This window comes from Mauremys mutica, chromosome 7, assembly GCF_020497125.1.
Source record: "Mauremys mutica isolate MM-2020 ecotype Southern chromosome 7, ASM2049712v1, whole genome shotgun sequence".
Lineage (NCBI taxonomy): Eukaryota > Metazoa > Chordata > Testudines > Geoemydidae > Mauremys > Mauremys mutica.
The window spans coordinates 127,627,808-127,646,873 of record NC_059078.1 but is presented as its reverse complement, the minus strand read 5'-3'; the positions used below and the strand labels follow the sequence as shown (position 1 = coordinate 127,646,873).

At 59.4% G+C, this 19,066-nt stretch overlaps 1 protein-coding gene across 4 annotated transcripts in view; it reads left to right on the top strand.

Moving 5' to 3' along the window:
• Positions 1–19,066, top strand: part of LDB1 (LIM domain binding 1) — a 42,479-nt gene that overhangs the window by 10,250 nt on the left and 13,163 nt on the right. The window contains exon 1 of one of the 4 annotated variants that reach the window (XM_045024300.1): positions 11,857–11,877. The exons of 2 other annotated variants lie outside the window; for them this stretch is intronic. The gene's annotated coding sequence lies outside the window, so the exon portion shown is untranslated. Of the gene's footprint in view, positions 1–11,856; positions 11,878–15,374; positions 15,503–19,066 lie in introns of those variants that run through there. One more of the 4 variants, XM_045024299.1, reaches the window with a different exon arrangement.

Here is a 19,066-nt window from a genome sequence, read left to right as displayed (position 1 = left end):
TTCGGAGAGCAGCTCTGGAGCACTCAGCCGCCCGGCACTGAGCGGGGGAGACAGGCGTATAACCAACCGCGCGTGGTGAATGGCCTGGGGAAACACTGAACCCCGCGTTCCCTCAGGGGGGATGGGAAAACTGATTTTAAAATAAATATTTATAGTTCCTGGAGTTAACTTTCTCCAGTGGCTTGAGCCAGGTGACTGGGAGCCAGGACTCCTGGGTTCTGTCTCTGGGAGGGGAGTGGGTTAGAAATGGGGGGTCTGAGAGCCAGGACTCCTGGGTTCTATTCCCAGCTCTGGGAGGGGAGTGGGTTAGAGCAGAGAACTGGCAGTCGGGTTCCTGGCTCTGGCCCTGGACCCGACAGGCAGTTGTGGCTCTGGGCGAGTGATGTGGCTCAGGTTTCCTTGTGTAGCCTGGCGGTGTGAGGGGCGTGAGGATTGGCAGATGGATGCTGATGGCCTGAGGTGGAAGTTGTGCTGGCTTTGCAGGAGGCCAGGGTCTGTTCCCATCTATGTGCGGCTCCTGGGCTGACGTGACCAAAAAGCTCCCAGAGAAACCAACATAAATGAGGGGGAAATGCGCACGGGCCCCGCCAGGCCACCTTTCTGTGCAGAGGTAGCCAGAGCGGAGTGGCTGCTGAGACGAGCCTCAGGCTGGGAGACTGGCCAGAAACCAAAACGTTTCTGTAACCTGAGAAAATCCGGGCCGGGAGCTGTCAGACCCCGAGGTTGTGGCTGACTCACCTGGGCCGTGGGCAGCTGAGCTGCTGCCACAAAACGGGCAGGCGCCTCTACCCTGCTGACAGGCCCAGCGTGCAGTGCCTGGCGTGAGTCAGAAATCCCGAGCAGCTAGAGATGGCAAAGACCTGCTATGGGGTGTCAAAAGACCCACTCGCCACGGGGGGCTGAGCCATCGATTTCTGCAGAATCTGACTTGTAATGTTTTTTAAAACCCCAACGTTTCTGGCCCTGGTGTTGTGGGGGCGGCTGTCCCCGTAGGCGAGCAGCGTAACAGCGCAGCGAAACCTGCCTGAGACTGCAGACAAGGGCTCCCCGCCCTGCTGCTGCTCTGCCAAATTCACCAGGCTCCGGTCAGTTTCAGGCTGCTCTGCAAGGCAGGGTGCCCTGCAGGGAAACTGTCCGGAGTCAGCTCGGTTTCACTCTGGCTTCACTGCCAGGGGGGGAAGCTCTGGACCCAAAGGCAGAGGCTGGGGGGGGGGGGACGCATAGCAAAGACCCCCTCCCCTTCTGCAGCTGCTGGGTGGCCCAGGGGACAGAAGACAAAGCAGCTGGAGTAGGGGGAGCCCAGATTTAGCAGAAAACACCTGGCTGGAGGCTGAGGGATGGAGCTGGCCCCAGGGTGCAGCTGCCAGCAGTTCCAGCCCCTCCCCATCCCACCAGGAGGGATTGTTCTGAGTCTGAGGGCTTTCCCCCTCCCCCATTCCTGGAGAGCTGATCACACAGCCTGATCCAGCTCCCTGGCTGGAGGTGTCTGACAGGTTCCTTTCCTCATTTCTTCCCCTTGCTCCCACCTACATGCCCAGCCACTCCTGCAGGATGCCGCCCTGGCCATGCTAGGCACATCCTGCAACTGCACCTTGCCCCACGGCCCAGTTCCTCCAGCTCCCTAGTTCCTAGCGATGTGGGTGACAGCAGCACTGACACCCCCCCCCGACCGAGATCCGGGCCCCGCTGTGCCGGGTGTATAATCAGAACCAGTCCTTGCCTGACGGCGCTCACCATGCAAACAGCCAAAGAGAGGCGGGGGTGGGGGCGGAAGGCAGGCTCTGTCTCCCCAGAGGGCGGGGGACTCCCCCCAGCTAAAGAGGGAGTCTCCCTATTTCTGCTGCTCTGTGCTGAGCTCCCCCACTTTCCCCGTCTGCAATGTGGTGCGTGGGAGTGAATGTGACATTGCCGCTGTGGTTACACCAGTGCCTCCCTCCCACCCACCATGTGTGCGGCTCCGGTCTCTCTTGCAGCTGTCTCAGATTGCAAACTCCTTGCTGCCTGCTGTCACCCTGTCCCCAGTTTTCACCGCTGGCTGGCTCTAGGGCTGGAGTTAACCCTCCCCCACCCTCGGGGATTTACTTGTCTGTTTCCCAGCCAAGTCTCACTGTCGCTATTTGTCAGGTCTCTCTGGATTCCCCGGGTCATCTCTCTGTGCTCCCTGCCCTTTGCAGCTCCTCCCAGCTGGGTGCCCGCTGCCCGTTGGCGCTGGGCACCCTGCTGCGGGTGGCTCAGTAAGCACGGTCCTACCATCGATGGCTTTGGGCACCTCCCCGTCACTCACCGTCCTCCAGCCATTTTCGCTGCACATCCCAGAGTTTTGCCCTGGCTGCTTGGAGTGATTTTTTTTCCCCCCATTCAGACTCCCAAGACACTGGACCCAAAGGGCTAATTGCAGGAGCCCAGCGGGATCTGATGTCCGCGATGACTCATTTCTGTGCACAAATGTTGGGTTCGCAGGCACAGCCCAGCCGCCTCGGCCTGATGATCCAGCGGGAGGTGGGATATTTTCAGGGTGAATGAGTCATTCTCTGTGAGAAAAACTGTCTTTGTGTCTGTCTGTGCAGCGCCTGGCATGGCCTGGGGCTCCCGGGGGCTTTCATAATACAAATAAATAATCATAAAAAGGCTCCATTCCCTCCTCCCCAGTCTCTAACAGCAGCTCACCCCCCAACGGCAGAAGCCAAAGGGAGTTCACAGACCCTTCCTCTGAACGTTGGGGGGGTGGAAATTCTCAGCTGAGAGCCCTCAGCCCTGCAGCTTGGTCCCACTGTTGGTTTGACACAGTCTGAGTCTGCTGATCTGCAGAGCACGATGTGAAGCCATAAGAACGGCCAGACCGGGTCAGACCAAAGGTCCATCTAGCCCAGTGTCCTGGCTGCCGACAGTGGCCAATGCCAGGTGCTCCAGAGGGAATGAACAGAACAGGGAATCATCAAGTGATCCAGCCCCTGTCGCCCATTCCCAGCTTCTGGCAAACAGATTTCGGGACACCCAGATCATGGGGTTGCATCCCTGACCATCCTGGCTAATAGCCATTGCTGGGCCTGTCCTCTGTGAACTGATCTAGTTCTTTTCTGAACCCAGTTATACTTTTGGCCTTCACAACATCCCCTGGCGAGGAGTTCCCCAAGTTGGCTGTGCGCTGCGTGAAGAATTTCCTTGTGTTTGTTTTCAACCTACTGCCTAGTAATCTCATTGAGTGACCCCTGGTTCGTGTGTTATCTTCCCCCACACCAGTCATGATTTTATAGCCCTCGATCATATCCCCCCTTACTTGTCTCTTTTTCTAAACAGTCCCAGACTTTTTAATCTCTCATATGGAAGCTGTTCCAGACCCTTCTTCAGTTTTGTTGCCCTTCTCTGTACTTTTTCCAATTGTAATATATCTTTTTTTGAGAGAGGGTGACCAGAACTGCATGCAGTGTTCACGGTGTGGATGTACCATAGATTTATATAGTGACATTATGATATTTTCTCTCTTATCTATCCCTTTCCTAATGGTTCCAACATTCTGTTCGCTTTGTTGACTGAGGCTGCACATTGAGCGGATGTTTTCAGAGAACTGTCCATGGTGACTCCAAGGTCTTTCCTGAGCTAATTTAGACCCTGTCATTTTGTATGTGTAATTGGCATTATGTTTTCCAGTGAGCATCACTTTGCACTTATCAACATTGAATTTCATCTGCCATTTTGCTGCCCAGTCACCCGGTTTTGTGAGATCCCTTTGTAGCTCTTCGCCATCTGCCTGGGACTTAACTATCTGGAGTAGTTTTGTATCATCTGCAAACTTTGCCAACTCGCTGGTTACCCCTTTTCCCAGATTGTTTATGAACATGTTGAACAGCGCTGGTCTCAGTACAGATACTTGGGAGACCCCGCTGCTTACCTCGCTCCACTGTGAAAACTGCTTATTCCAGTTACTGATCCATGAGAGCCCTGTCCCTCCTATCCCATGGCAGCTTACTTGGCTTAAGAGCCTTTGTTGAGGGACCTTGTCAAAGGCTTTCTGAAAATCCAAGTGCACTAGATCCACTGGGTCCCCCTTGGCCACATGCGTGTTGACTCCCTCCAAGAATTCTAACAGCTTGGTGAGCCCCATGTGCGTTGCCTGCCGGGGTGGCTCGCAGCGACCTGTTTGTCTTGGTGCGTTATGTGATCCCAGGCCCTGCAGTATCTGAGCCCCCTCCCCACAGAGCAATCCTCTCTGCTTGGGGTGGGGGGGGAGAGAGAGAGTGAGTGTGTGTGTGTGTGTGTGTGTGTGTGTGTGTGTGTGTGAAGAATCTCAGTCCCAGCTCTGAGTGTCGTGAGGCCCAGTGTCTCCTCTCTCTTGTGGCAGTGAGTCCCATCGTCCCCGGCTCGGTGACAGTTCTGTCTCCCATGCTCCTGACGGTGATGGTGTCCCTGGTCTGGTGGGGACAGCAGTGGCAGGAGGTTGTGCTCACACAGCGGGGGAGGCCGGGGCGTCTCAGAGGAGCCAGGGCCTGCCCTCACACCAGACACCTTGCCCTGCATGCTGGGAGCTGTGCAGCGAGGGGGCCCTGGGAGGCTGGGCAGTACGGTGCTGAGGCCTGGCCCAGGTGGTGCTGGCCCAGGGCGCGTGGCAGCTTCGTTCCTAGGCTGGCTGATCCTGGCGGTGGCGGCGCACGTGCGGGTCACTGGGACGGGGGCTGTGCCTGGCTGCAGAGGACGGGCTCTCCTGGCCAGTCCCGTTGGAAGGGGCGTTTTGCTGCCCTGGCTGTGTGGGGCCCCCCGATGGCGGGGGTGGCGGAGTGATTGCGGGTGGGGCCAAGTTCTCTAGTGCAGCCAAAGGAGTTTCATGATGCGAATGTGCTGGGACTCGATCGATAACTCCCCAGGCCTGTGTTCAGAGCCGAGGCGGGGAGGCAGCTGCAGGCATTGATGGACCGTAATGCTCGGGGTGGGGTATTTTCCCGTATTAATTTACTTGCCTTAATGGCTGCAGGGGACTGCTGGGAATCCAGAGCATCAGGCTTTGGACTAGCTGGTGTCCCTGGAGTCCCAGGCTGAGCTCTCTGCCAGGCTCCCTCATTTCCCCCGCCCGGTACCAGCAAGGACGCCAGGCCTTTGATTGCTGTGTTCGACTGCGGGGGCAGAGGCCGGGGCTCGGCTCCATCTGCGCAGCTCCCAGCCCGAGGGGGTCCCTTCGGCCCCACGCACCAGAGACCCTGTGGCCAGTAGTGAGCAGCCAGCTGTTAGCCCCGCGGGGCTGGGCCGGAGTCACGCACAGCTGGCGTTACACGGCGGTCAGCTGCTGACGTTCCAGCCTAAGGACCGTGCCTGGCGCAGGCTGGTGCCTGGGGCTTTGCAGTGTGGGTATAACCAAAGCCCTGTCTGCTCGGTGCTTTCTGGGCGGAGCAGGGGTTTTCCTTGATCAGAATATCCCCACTCGTGCAGCCTGCTGGTGGCAGCTGCTCGCTGTGCTTCACCCCAGAGGTGGCTGCGTGTCAGCAGTGCTGCGTGTGAAGGGTTTGTGAAGGGCTTTGGCCTGAGAGGCGTCATACACCTGTGATAGGTGGTTACTCCCTGTGAGACGAGCCCTGAGCAAGGTGTGGGGGGGGGCCCTGTACTGTATCGGGCCGGGGCGTGGCCCATTGGAGGGGCAGGAGGCTGGGCCAGCTCCTAGGTGGGTGTCCATAGTCCCCCTCTCTGGCCCCCTGGGGTCTGCTGGATGGGACTTGGTTCTCCACTCCCTGGCCCCCTGGCTGTCCCCAGGGCAGGGGCTCTGCAGGGCGACGGCTGACAGGCTGCCCTGTTCTGTGCGTGCAGCACGGCTGGTGTGCGAGGGGAGAGGGTGCTGCATGCAGGGGCACTTCCAGCTCCTCCTGGGGGATCGGGGGCTGGAATGGCGGGGGGCTGCAGGGCAGGACCTGGACAGAGCTGGCTTTGCTCTGCCTGTACTAAGGCCTGGCAGGGTGCAGCAGAACAGAGGTTGGGGGCTGGCAGGACTAGGGAGAGCCCATGCTGCTGGGGGGTAGCCCCCCTCAGGTCTGGCTGTGAGTGGGAGCAGCCCCTGGGAACGAGTGCCACCCAGGGTTCCCTGGGCTGGAAGACACAGACTGCCCCAGGCAACAGGGTCAGATTTTGTAATGCTGCCCAGCGAGTCTGCCCTGTGCCTCCGTCTCGCCATTCCCCACCCAGCAGTGCCAGGGAGCTGCCGGTAGCTGGCTGGCTGAGCCGGGCCACGTGTGCAGTGAGTTTGGTGGGTCTCAGCTCAGTTCCTACCAGATCACAGGAACCCCCTGACTGAAGCTGCCTGGGGCCTCGGCTGGCTGCTCACTGGCGAGGCCAAGGAGACCCCACAAGAGCAGGGCCCTTCTGGGGCAGGGCTGGGCAGCGGTGGAGATACGCGGAGGCGTTTGCTCCCCAGGGCTGTTACACGCTGGCCTGAGTCCCCCCAGCCGCCCACCTGACGTGTTCCATTGGGTCTTCCCTGGGCCGGTGTGTGCGACACGCCCCTGCCAGCTGCTGCCTGTCTCTCAGCCCCAGACTGGGCCTGGGTGCCACTTGGGCTGCTCAGTAGCCGTAAGCGGCTCGGAGACCCTTCCCCTCTCCCCCGCACACCCAGAACGCTCAGGGCAGAGCCAGTCTGTGGAGGGATCTGGGGGGCCGCAGACAGAAATGGGCTCAGGGCCCCAGAGATGGGGGGGATTCAAGGTGAAGGGGCCCCGCTGGGCTGCACCCTGTAAATGCAAGACGGGGCCCCAGGAGGGAGGGAATGGACACGCCCCTCCCCAGCTGCATCCCAGCCTTCCCTCTCCAGCCAGCGCCTAGTTCATTATTAACTCGGCTATAACCATAAACAGCTGGGGCTGCTGCAGCCACGTGGACCCGCTGTCGTCAGAGCCGGGCAGGACCACGTGAGCAGCCACCAAGGCCGCGCAGCCTTTGGGGGAATCACAGGGATATGCGCCCTCTGGGTGTCTTGGGGCGCCGGCCTTCAAGCCCTCGGTGTGCGAACATTGGCGCATGCGCCGTGCACGTCCCTCTGCGCCATGTGACCGTCAGGCGGGCGCCGGACTCCCTGGTGCCCGGCTAGATCTTATAAGGGGGGAAATTGCCCAATTTTGCAATATTTGAAAATACAACAGCAGCCAAGCTGCGGGTGAGCTCAGGTGTCTACGTCCGCGTCCCCACGTAGCACAAAGAGCATGTAAACACGGGGAACGAGCGGGAGATGGGTTCGGACACTTCTCTGCCTTCTCCTACCCATTGTTGTGACTGGGTGTGTGTGCTGTGGAAGTGTGTAGGGCCCCCTTGTGCTGGGCGTCTCACAGATGCAGAGAAAGCCCTGCCCTGGCTGATGTCCTGTGGGAAGATCGCCTCCTCCGGCCCCTTGCAGGGAGTCCCCCATACTGCCTCCACTTACTGGCTGGCTCTGCATGGGGCTCAGTGGGATGGTCATGGGGTGGCTGTGCCAGAGGGGTGGTCCTGGGCCCATGTGAGGAGTCTCACCGGCTTAGTGGGAGTGGGCTGGGTGGGTCCGTCTACGCTGCAGTTGAACCACCGCGGCTGGCCTGACTCCGGCTGGCGGGGGCTAAAGGGCTGTGTAGACGTCTGGGCTCCCTCCCCCCTCGCAGGGTCCCAGTTATACAGCTCCACCGCCCAGTCCCTGTGACCCCGAGTCAGCTGGCCACGGGGGGGTTAATTCCAGAGACAGGCTGCTGAGGACGCACCGAGCACCCACCCTGCGTCATGGGGTTAGTCGTGCGTCTCCTGATGGTACCACGGCAGAGATGTGTTACTTGGAGAGGGCCCGGCCGGCTGCATCCGCACGCATGGGGTCACGCGTTGTTTCGTGCCTGCCTCGGGGCGGGGAGGAACACGGGTGGACAGAGAGGTGTGAGGTGCTGCAGCATGCTGGCATGTATGTGTAAGTCCTGGGGTCCCCCAGTGCTGTCTCCCTGCGGAAGAGAAGGGACCCCATTTGCAACCTGCGGGAGTGGCACCCGATTACCGTTCCTGGGAGGACAAGGCGCCCCGATGCTGCCGCTCCAGCCTCTTGGGGGAGGAGGGGGCCCTATGGCCCACACTCCAGAAGGATGGTGGGGTCAGAGGGCAGAGCATGGGGGGTGTTCTGGCCCCCAGGTGTGGAGCTGAGATCTTTAGCTCCGGCTGTGCAGACTCATGTTTCGGGTCCAGAGCAGAGCCGTGAGAAGGAATTTTTGCGCCCAAGGCAAGGGCCGGCTCCAGGGTCTTCAGCGGCAATTCGGTGGTGGGTCCCTGAGTCCCTGTCGGAGGGAAGGACCTGCCACCGAATCATCGCCAAAAAAGTGGCGGCGGTAGAGCTGCCGCCGAAGCGCCGCCGATCACGGTAGAGCTGCGCCCCTCCGCTTTGCGCACCCGAGGCAAGTGCCTCACTCGCCTCGCCCTTGTTACGACCCTGGTTCAGAGGGCCTGGGTGTCAGCCCGGCTGGTGGCTGTGACATAACACGGAGCCGGGTGAAGCTGATAACGTCAGGGCGTGTGTGTGCAACAGCAGGATTGTTGATGTGTGATAGGGGGTTGGTTTGTGCACGTGCTTTCCACTGGAGGGTTGCTGTTTCCTACCACCTGCATTGCCCGAGGTGGACAACACTTGAGTGATGAGCGTGCCAGCAGTACTGTAGACAGACAGATGTCTTAGCCTGCCGCTGTGCCGGCAGCCCCCTCCGCGAAGCAGCAGCAGTACAGATGTGGGGATTTGGGCGGGAGAGACTCAGTTCAATATGTGTGCCATTCGCAGGACACCAGGGCTGGTACCTTCTCCTGCCTACACCTTGTCCGTCTGGGCTGTGAGCTCCGTGGGGCAGGGACCTGGCCTTCTAGACGGTAAAGCGGATGGCGGCTCAGCATGGCCCTGGGGGAGGCTAAGATAACCTGGGCTGGGGTCTCACAGTACCACAAGCCAAAATACTGTACAGCCCAGAGCTCCCATTCGCTGAGCCCCATCCCCAGCATCATCGCCCAGCCCAGCACTGGGGTGGCTGAAAAAGTTCCATTCAAATGTGTTTTTCAAAATGAAATTGCATATTTGACCAAATGGAGATTTTTCATGAAAACTCCCATTGAAAAAATAAAAAGGGATGTTTGTCAAGAAACTGGAAATATTTGGGGTTTTAGAAACTGCAAACCAACATTTTAAAATTTCAAATAGGAGAAAAATGTGATTTCCGGTTGCGGAAAGCTGAAAACAATGCAGTTTTCTGATGAAAACCTGAAAAAAATCTAAGAAAAAAATGAAACAATAAAAAAAAATTGTCATTTTTCTCTGGGGGGAAAACCCCACAACCATTTCCCAGCCAGCTGCGCTCAGTGTGCAGCTGCCTTCGCCACATTGACACCCCCCTGCCCCACCCGGCCCGGCTGCAGGCCTGTCACCGAGGGGGCGGGAGTCTCTTATCGCCCCGGAGCAGCAGTTCCCAGGCCTGGGTTGTACCAGCTGGTTGCAGCGCTTGGTGCGGGGTCCTGAGCGCCGCATTTAGTTGCTGCATTTCTGTCCTCCCCCCCTGCTTCTTCCCTCCATTCAGTGTCTGGCCCCGCTCCTGCACAGAGCGCGATGGGGGAGGTGCCCCAGAATACCCCAGCGCAGCCATGGTTGGCAGGTGTGCTGGGTATGACTGTGGCTTGGTCAGAAACAGGTTTGCCGCGGGGAGGGGTTATACTGGTGCAAGGACAAATGAGCCACTGGCCACGTCATGCAGCCAGTGTCCCTGCTCCGGGCAGACGTCCAGAGAAATGAGGAGTCGCATTGTGATGTGAGAACCTCAGTTGTCTTTCTTTGGTAGGAGGAAGTTCCTAGCCCTCCTGGTTGCAGAGAAGAGCTTGTAATAAAGACCCCTAAATGCTCAGAACCTCAAAGGCAAATAAGACGCAAAACACGTTACTTTTAAAATCATGATTTGTAAGCCAATCTCATGATTTTTAGTGCCTGACTTAATTTTTTTTAAATGCTGGCGGTTGGCTGTCTTTGTTTTCTAGAGCAGCCCGGTATGAATGACTCTTCCATGTGGTAGGAGGGCAAAGAAGGAGGAACAAAAGCAAAGTCTCCAGGAGAGAGCACAGTGTGTGCGTCTCCTCTGGATCATACCACAGCTGCCCCGCCTCACAGAATGGCAGCTGCTTCTAACCGTGTAAAATTGCCACATGCAGCCAGCCTGACTTGGCTGACGCGAAATAGGGTTAGGAAGTGGTTCCTTTGGAGACTGCTCTTTCCTAGCGCTTTGCATCTCTGCAGCCCAGCCACTCCTGCCCCTCTTGGTGTGTGGAGCGGGGCAGAAGTGGAGGCAGCTGCTGGAGCAGGATGGAGAGGGGAAGGAATCCACTCCTCTGAGCTCCTGCACAGAGCAGGAAATTCAGGTACATGAGTGGGTCTTCCAGGGACCAGCAGCGATGGGTCCAGCCCATCACCCTGCACGAGGTGGGAGCCAAAGCCTGTTCCCAGCTTGTTGCTCTTGTTATAACGACCCTGCTGGACACCCCTGCAGCTGGGGGAGCCTGGCTCTGAATTTCACAGCCCAGGCCCCTCCCTTGTTAAAAATCCACATTAGTAGCACAGATTAAAGGGGCTACTCCTCTCCCACCCCCGATCCTCCTCGGCCTCGGTACCAGCTTTGTCCCAGAGCTGCAGGCCGCATGTGCCGGTTAATATGTGATCAGATTGATTGTTATTTTCTCAAGGCCTCTTCTATTCAATCCCCAAACCAGCCGCATCTCAGCAAAGCCTCGGAAAGCCCTCACTTTATTTATTTATGTTTTATTTAAATGTGGCTGCGCCAGATTGATGGCAGTTGAGGGGAGGCGGGGGAGCCATCCTTTCATGGTGTGCCCTCCCTGGGCCCATACACCACGATCCTGCCTTCTCCTAAAGACCCACCTTCCCTGTGATTCCATCTCCCTGCCTCGCTCTCCCTCGGCCTGGGCTACGAGCCGGGTTTGTACCCATTTAAACAGAGAGTTACTCTGGTGCCAGCCCCCGGGGATGCAGGCACAGCGGTATGACGGGGCAGCTTATTTCCATCTTGATGGGAAGCACCTGGCACATCACTGGGGCTACCACAAACAGACCATCCTTGGAATGTCCCCCCGAGCCCTGGCTGGCCGGATCCGGCCCCTGCTTGCCTTGAGCATGATCCTTGGCTGCCAGCCCAGAACCCAGCCAGCGTTGCCGCCTCTGGTGATGTTGTGTGGGGGGTGTAAAGCCCTAGCTCCCGGAGGCACGGGAATGAGGGGAGACCCTCGCTCGCCTTTAAAAAGGAGAGAACCAGGTCCTAGCCCTCCCCCGAGAGCGGCTGGAAAAGGGCTGGGGACCGGACCCCCGGGTTTCTTATTTCGGAAAAGCCGGGTGATTTTTTTAAGCCGGGTGCCTGGGTTTTGGGGGCGCCTGGCTCATGGTTTGGCCCTGCCTGGCATGAGCCCCCGGGCTGGGGCTCGCTGCTGGCAGGGGGTGGGGGCTGGTCCCGCATGGGGGGTGCCCCGGGCCGGCTCTGCCCTTTGTTTGCCCGGCCCGGCCCGGCGCGGCGCGCCCCGCCTCCCGGGCGGCGGCGGGGCCTCTCTCGGGAGGGCTCGGGGAGGGGGTGGGTCTGTGCGTGTGCGGAGCTCGGAGGCGGCTCCATCCCCCCGCCGAGGGCCTGGCAGGCGAGCCGCGGCAGCAGCCATTGTTCCCGGGGAAGCTCGCAAACAAAGGAAGGGGCAGCCTCGGCCCGGCGCCCCACGCGGCCGGCCCCACTCGCGCCCGCGGCCCCCCGTGGGCAGCCCGGCGCGCTCGGCTCCGGCCCGGGGAACTTGGCAGCCGATGGCCGGCGGGGCGGGCGGGCCCGGGGCCGGGGCGCGCTAAGTTTCTGCCGGCCCCCGGCGGGAGCCCGGCTCTTCTCCTGGGTAAGTCGGGCTGGCGCGGGCCGGGCCCACGGGCGAGCGGCCCCGGGGGCTGCAGGGTCCCGCTTGGGAAAGCCGGGGGGCCCGATCCGGGGGCGCGGGGGCCCCGAGACCCGGGACGGTTCCTGCCAAGTGCGGCCTTTGGGCTCCGGGGCCGGCGTGGCGAGTCCGTGGCCCCGCCGTGCGTGGGCCGGGCGAGCCCCGGGAACTTCTCCATGGCGCGGATCTGCCGCTGGATCGGGGGGTCCATGTGCCGGGGACCCCCCCCCATGTCCCCACTTGCTCCGTGTTCCTGGGCCCCGGGGTCTCCCCCCCTTCAGTTCTGCAAAGTTTGGAGGTGGGACAGTGGCTGTTTGGGGTTTCTCTGTGCTGAGCCCCCTGCCAGGGGGGTGCGGGGGACGGACATCCCCTGCTCCCTCCCCCCGTCTTTGTGTGTTAAATTCTGGAGTGAATTGTAGGGCTCCGGGGAGAGGGGCTGACAGCAGCTCCCCGGCTCCCTGTGGGGACAAGGGCTGTCCTGCTCAGCCCCCCTCCATCCCCATCTGCTGTCCCCCCCTGGTTGCTATCCCACGGCTGAACCCCTCTGGGCTCCTTCCTTCTGGCCGGCTGCCCCCTTTGCTACTCCCCTCCTGCTCGCCCTGTGGCTTTGTCAGGGGCCCGCCGTCCCCCCCCCTTTGGTACTGGACATTGCAGGGTTCCCCCGTTCCCCATGTGTGCACGGTGATGGGGCAGGCCTTGCGATATGGTGGGCCAGTGTCCACAGGGACTAGGCTGAGAACTCCAAACTCATCCCACTAGTGACTTTCAATCAAGTACAATGTGTCAGGGATAGAAACCCCGGGGTCCAGGCTTCGTGCCATCTACCTGTTGGCCCCTGAGCCATGTTACTGTAGAATCCTCCCTTGAAGGGGTTTCACTCTCGATTCTGAAGAACCCGCTGTCAGAGACAGGATCCCAGACTAGGTGGACCAGTGGCTAGATCAGACATGGCAGGAGGCCCAGGGACTACCACTGTACAAATGACTGATAATAAATAGACGAAGCATTGACCTGATGTGAGACGACGGTTCTGCTGTTCGCGGCCAGGGCTGGAAGGGGTGTTCGGCAACCCACCGTCGGTGCCGGCCAAGCCCCAGAAACTCCACACTGAGCTGGAAATCCTGCTCTCTGGTTACACTGGAAGCTCTGGGGCAGGGACTGTCTTTTTGTTCTGTGGTTGTTCAGCACGTGGGGTTCTGCTCCGGGATGGGGGCTCATTGGTGCTACCACGGTACAGATTCTAATCATCCTACCTCTGTTGCTGTGAAATGAACAGGTGTGGGAGCGTTAGGCTGGTGGCGTTCTATCCGAGCACCCGTTGTGACAGCCCTGGATACGGTACCGCAGACCCAGGGTGCTCTCTGAACCATCTCGCCCGAGGCACCCCCACGGAGCAGCTGCCTGGGTGGGGAAGACACTGCACTGTAGCAGGCAGTTGCTGGGTGCTAGCTGAGCCATTCCGGCTAGTGTTGTAACTCTCCAGTGTGGAGCAGATTGTGTAGCATCGCACACATGCTAAGTAGATGGAGTTGAATGTGACTCCCCCACGGCTTACCAGCTAGCACGTGTGGGCGAGTTCGAACACGTTAGCTAACGCCCTCTGACATCCTGCCCTCCAATCCTGTATTGACGGTGTAGCCGTAACGCCTGGGTGCTGGAGTCATGGAGTGGGACCCTCCAGGATGGTTTCTGCTCCGACGCCGGTACAGCCTGTGACCAGAGACAACAGGTGGGTGCAGACAGACCGGAGAGGAGACGAAAACAATGAGAGAGGACGGACCAGCGTGATAAGCAGTGGTCTCAGGTCTTGGCCAGTTGTCTAGCACAGCTTCAACTGTAAAGTCTGGGGGGCAGGGACTGTTTGCTTTGTGTCTGTCCAGCGCCCGGCGCGCTGAGGTCGTGGTCTGTGTCTGGGCCCCGGGGCTGTACTGCAAGACGGGTGATGTGAGCTATGCGGCGCGGACAGTCCCCTGAAATACCGCCAGTGCAACAATCAGCACACAGCACAGGCGACCGGTAGCAAATGGATGAAGGTTGGAGATGACCCTCCTGGGAGGTGAGCCGGTGTTCCCTGGGATTCCAGCTGGGGCTCCCTTCTCACAGCAGCATGTGGAGGCTCTGTACCTAGGCACAGCGGGTATGTCCACCCTGCAGCATAAGCCCCGGGTTCAAACTCAGCCTCAGACCGAACCCCTCTTCCGCCTACACGCCAGTCACGCTAACCCAGGCTCGGACCCAGGGCCTCACGGGGCGGAGAGTCCGACTGCGAGTCAAGCCGGGACCCAGGGTTCCAGCCCTCTTGCTTTGCAGTGCGGACGCAGCCCCACTGGACCCGGGCCCTGGGAGTTTGCTGAAAGTATCCCACAATGCCCCGGGCCGACTTCCTTTGTCCTCGGGCCAGTCGTGTTCCCGCGCTGCCCCACGCACAAAGGGCTCGAGCGGCCCCGTTTTGGGAGGGTGCTGGGAACTCTGGGCTGTGGGTGGTTGGACTTGTCCCTGCATAACGCTGTGTAGACGCTGGAGCCCGAGGCTGGGCCCTGGGCTCACCAGTTCCACCCCTGGGGTTACAGAGGAGTGAAGCTGCTCACGTCCCAGGGTAACAAACCCAGGGGCTGCTCCCTCGAGCTCTGCTAACCGGGGCTTGCACTGCAGCGTAGACAGACCCAGTAAGAGCGAGTCTCTACCCCGCAGAGCTCCCAGCCTAGACAAAGGGGTGATTATGGGAAACTGAGGCACGGGAGATTAAGTGACTTGCCCAGGATCCCGCGGTGACAGTTGCGTGGGGAATCTGGCTTCCGAACCCAGTTCATGCTACTTTCCCTGTCAGATTCTTATAAGTTGTCTTCTCGCGCCTTCTAGTGGGAGCGAGGATGTTTGTTACTTCGTCCTGTGTAATGAGTGCAGTCTCGGATACCCGCTCCGCCAGGGGACTGCGCCCTGCGTGTGTGTGTGGGGGGGGGGGGCTGAGCCCTGGGCGCTGGGGCTAGTTTTCTGATTTAAAATAGCAAACCCATTTTGTGATCTGCCCCTCCCCCGCCCACAGAAGTGGGGGTCTTTGTGTGTAGCTGGGATCACTCCTGGGAAAAATCTGTTTCAGATTAAGCCCCCAAAACTGCAGTGTATTGGGAATTAACATAGCGGGGGTGGGAAGAAGTGCAGTGTGGATCCACAGCTTGTGAACGCCGGGGATACCGGTCTGTCTTCTTCCCTTCGGAGTCAGGGTGGGAGGGAGGGAGGCTGTCTTGTGAGTCAGGCCGTGGACTGGGAGATCTGGGTTCAGTCCCTGGGTGTGTGTCCTTGGGGGAGTTGCCCTGCGTCTGGTCTGCACCTGTGAGGTGGGAATAACATCACAATGACCCGGCTAGGGTGCCTGTGTCACCACTGCAATCTGCTGCACAGAGACACCTGCCTCGCTGTGTGTCATGGGCCCAGTACTGCAGGTAGCTGAAGGAGAGTCTCGGGTCCCTTTGCAGTAGGAAGTCCTGAGTTCTATTCTCACTGTTACTGGGAAATTCCGACTCTCTCGTGTGCAGCAGTGAAGCGAGAGGTGCCTACAGATCCCCGAAGACACTAACTCCCTCCCAGCGAGGTGTGAGGGCTTGTAAATATTTGTCCAGGACTTGGTAGATGGAAAGTGCTACAGATATATGGGGTGGGGAGATAAACCCACAGGATTTGGGTTGCCTCAGTGCTGGTGTGGTTGACTTGTGACTTGGCCCTGTAGTTTCAGTGGGTCTCTGGGGCCCAGACCGGGAGCTCCCCTGCTTGTTGGACTTGGGGAGTTCGTACATTTGAGCTGTCCCTGCTGGGGAGACTTGCTTTGCTCTGCCCTCTGGGCCAGAGCTGCTCTCGCCAGTCAGCGTTTGGGGCCTGGGTGGGAAATTTGTCACCTCTTCCATTTGATCTTTGCTCTCCTCGCTCGCCCTTCCCCAGATCTGTGCATCTCCCAGGCAAAGCAGCGTCCAAGCTGGGCTCCCCTGGAGTGGAGAGGGCAGAGGAGCCAGTGGCTGTTTTTTCTAGTTTGTTTGCTTTGTGCACGAGTCTCTTTGCTGCCTCTCCTGCAGAGCGGGTCAGTTTCCAGGGGTTGTCAGCTTTCCTCATCTGATCCGACTCTGGCACTTCTGGTGGTTTTCTCAGGCCCAGCTCTTGGAGTCAGGAGATTCTGGGCAAACCTTGGCTTTTGTTACAGTAAATTACTAGGCCTTATGGGAACAGGCAGAGGACGTCCTGAGGCTGTGACCCAAGTGTGACCGTAAAGGCTCAGAAACGAGAAAGCAAATGAAAAGACCCCCAAATTCATTGTCTTTGAAAGAAATCTCCTGATTTGGGCGGCCTGACTCACAGGTGGGGAAAGCGGCGCACGGAGGTGAAGTGACTTGATTAAGGCCACATGCTGAATGCCTGGCAGAGACAGGAATTAAACTCCGGCATCCTTGGCTTCCAGTCCCGAGCTCAGCTTTATGGACCACGTGCCTCTGTCTCTCTCTGTCAAGGGGCTTGTTCCGTCGCGCAGGCACGGGGAGCGTGTGGTGTTGTGCAGGAGATCGGGGGAGCGGATTGTTTAGACCAGAATGCATCCCTGTTCACCCTCTGGGTTCCCTTCTTTCTCCCTGGAGTCCGGGAGCACCCCCTGCTGGCCAGAGGTCGCTCTGCGGCACCCTGCCTCTGTTTTCCCCCTCTTCCCCGGGCACCAGAGATCCTGTGGGATCAGGGCTGACTGAGGTTCCCACGTTCTGCGCCATATGCAGCGTAACAAGCCCTCGCTGCCACGCCTGGGCTCCATTAAGTACGTTTATTTTTCCAGACTAGCACCTAACAGACAAAACTGGCCCTCAGCTCACACTTTGTCCTGGGGCTTCTCAGCGTCCCTCCTGGGATCTCTGGTAATCCTGCTTCTTGCAGCTTCCCAGTCCCGCCAGCCCCCTTCTCGCCGCCGGTTCGGCTGGAACCCCAGCCCCAGGGCTGCTTCCCGAGCATCCGGCTCCTTGTTCTGGAGACCCACCGCTGCTCTGTGGTTCCTCCCGCCTGGCGCAACCTGCCCCACTCGCGCCGCCTCTTCCTGCCCTCTGATAGGCCGCTCTAGCCCCAGGAGTCCCCTGCCTCCTTTCATTGGCTCTGACCCGGAGCTGGGCCCGGTCTGCCCCAGGGACCCACTATCTGTGACAAGCCCCTTTCTCTTGCAGTCGGTCCTCACGCCCATCGGAGGAAGTTGCAGGAGCCCGTAAGCTCTTCCGGGCAGGGACCACGTTGTCTCTGTGCACGCACAGCGCAGCGTATTACAGGAGCACTTGCAGAGAACAGCAGTGCTGCAGGCTCCGGTGCTGGCCGTCCCCAGGGAGTTCTGAAGGCTGTGCTGACCAGGATGGCATGAGGAGCACCGCCTGGTTTCTCTATCCGGCTGGCCCGTGTATCCTGTGGTAGCTTGGTAACTTCCTTGAGTATCCTGTAAGTTTTATGCACCTGCTCCGACAGTGGCCTTTGTGTCCGGGGGGCAGCCAGGGTCTGCACACAAGACAGGAAGTAGGGCTCCTGGGTGCTACCGTAACACCAGTAATTAATAATCACAGTCCTGTGTTGGAATGAAATGACGCTGTCCGAGCAGCAGCATCCCAAAGGTGTTAGCTCAGCGAGGAAACCCACCAGGCAGGTGTTGTTCACGAGCCCTTTCCAGGCCCTGGGGAGAGGAATGGTCAGGGATTGTCATGGCACACAGTGAGCTTTGAGCGAATGCCCGCGGCTGAGTAATATGTGGGGCTAACACTCTCTCCCTAAGCCATGGTCGTGACCCCCTGAGCATCCCTGTATCTGGGAGCGACGCCCCAGGGGTCATTCCGCCCCGGCTACATGGACGTCGAAGGAAACTGCTCCGTGTTCTGTTGAAAGCAGAATCCCCAAAACTGTTGCTCGTGTCACAGTAGCACCCAGAGGCACCAGTCAAGCCCAGGGCCCCGTTGGGCGGCGCTGGGCGGATGCAGTGCCAGGTGCTGGGCGGATGCAGTGCCAGGCGCTGGGCGGATGCAGTGCTTTAAGGCCAGGTGTGACTTGTAACGGTTGAGTTACCCGGTTCACACCCCTGCGTGCACACTCTGATTTCTGTTCAAGAGCGGCTGATTTCAGTTTAGTTTACACTGATTCCTAATGGTCTGAAGCTAACCTGGAATAATCCAGAGTGGGTCAGGAACAAGTTAAGTTAAACTGACACCACTTCTGCGTGTAGACAAGATCCAAAGCAGTGTAACAGACAAGTGAAGAGCGTGATAGGAAGGTGCAGTTGCACACACCGGCCATGGGGGTGCCCTGTCATTTTTGTCACTCCCACCAAGTAAGCATTGCCCCCGGAATTGGAATCTGAACTCTGCGCCTTGGATTCCGCCTGGGCCGGGGCTCCTGGAGCAAACATCGCTGCGAGATGAAAGGGTCGGGTTGTTTAAGAAGTCCGTCCCCTCCCATTCTGCAGCCCGCCCTATGCCCCGACATGCAGCTTCGTCCAAACGCTCTGAGTCTCAGGACTTCCAGCGATGTCCCATCTCGGCGCAGTAGGCGGTGCGTACCGGGTGCGTACCGGCTCCATCAGATCCGCTCACCGAGAGCTCGCGGCGAGGGGCTGAAGCGTCACCCTGATAGGAAGGCAGCGCTGGCGCTTGGGCAGCTGTCCTCGAGGTGGTTCCTGGAGACTACATGTCCCAGCATGCAACACTCCGCCCTGCTGCAGATAAAAAGTGCTTGGCTCAAGATGGAGCACTGCATGCTGGGCTCTCCAGTCTCCATGGGCTGGGCGGGTGCCCGGAGGACTTGCGAGCGGGCTGGTGTTTCCAGCCCAGCCCTGGGAGGAGATGCTGGGCAGATCTCTCCGCCTTTCCAGCCAGTTCTGAATGGTGCAGCCCACTAACACACTCAGGCAGGCCTGCTCCCCACTAGCCAGAGACCAGTACGCCAGGCAACGCGGGAGCAGAGTGAGCAACGCCCTGGTGATCCAGCCCAACCCCCCAGCTGCCAGGGACAGAGGAAAGTGCTGGGATGGCTCCCAACAGGTGCCGTCCCTGTGCCTGTTCTGGGGCGTCCGTATCCGGCTGGTGGGGGTCTGACGGAATCCGCACACCCCCTGCCCCCTCATCTCCCCTAGGCAGAGACCCCTGACGGGGAGAAGAGTCTC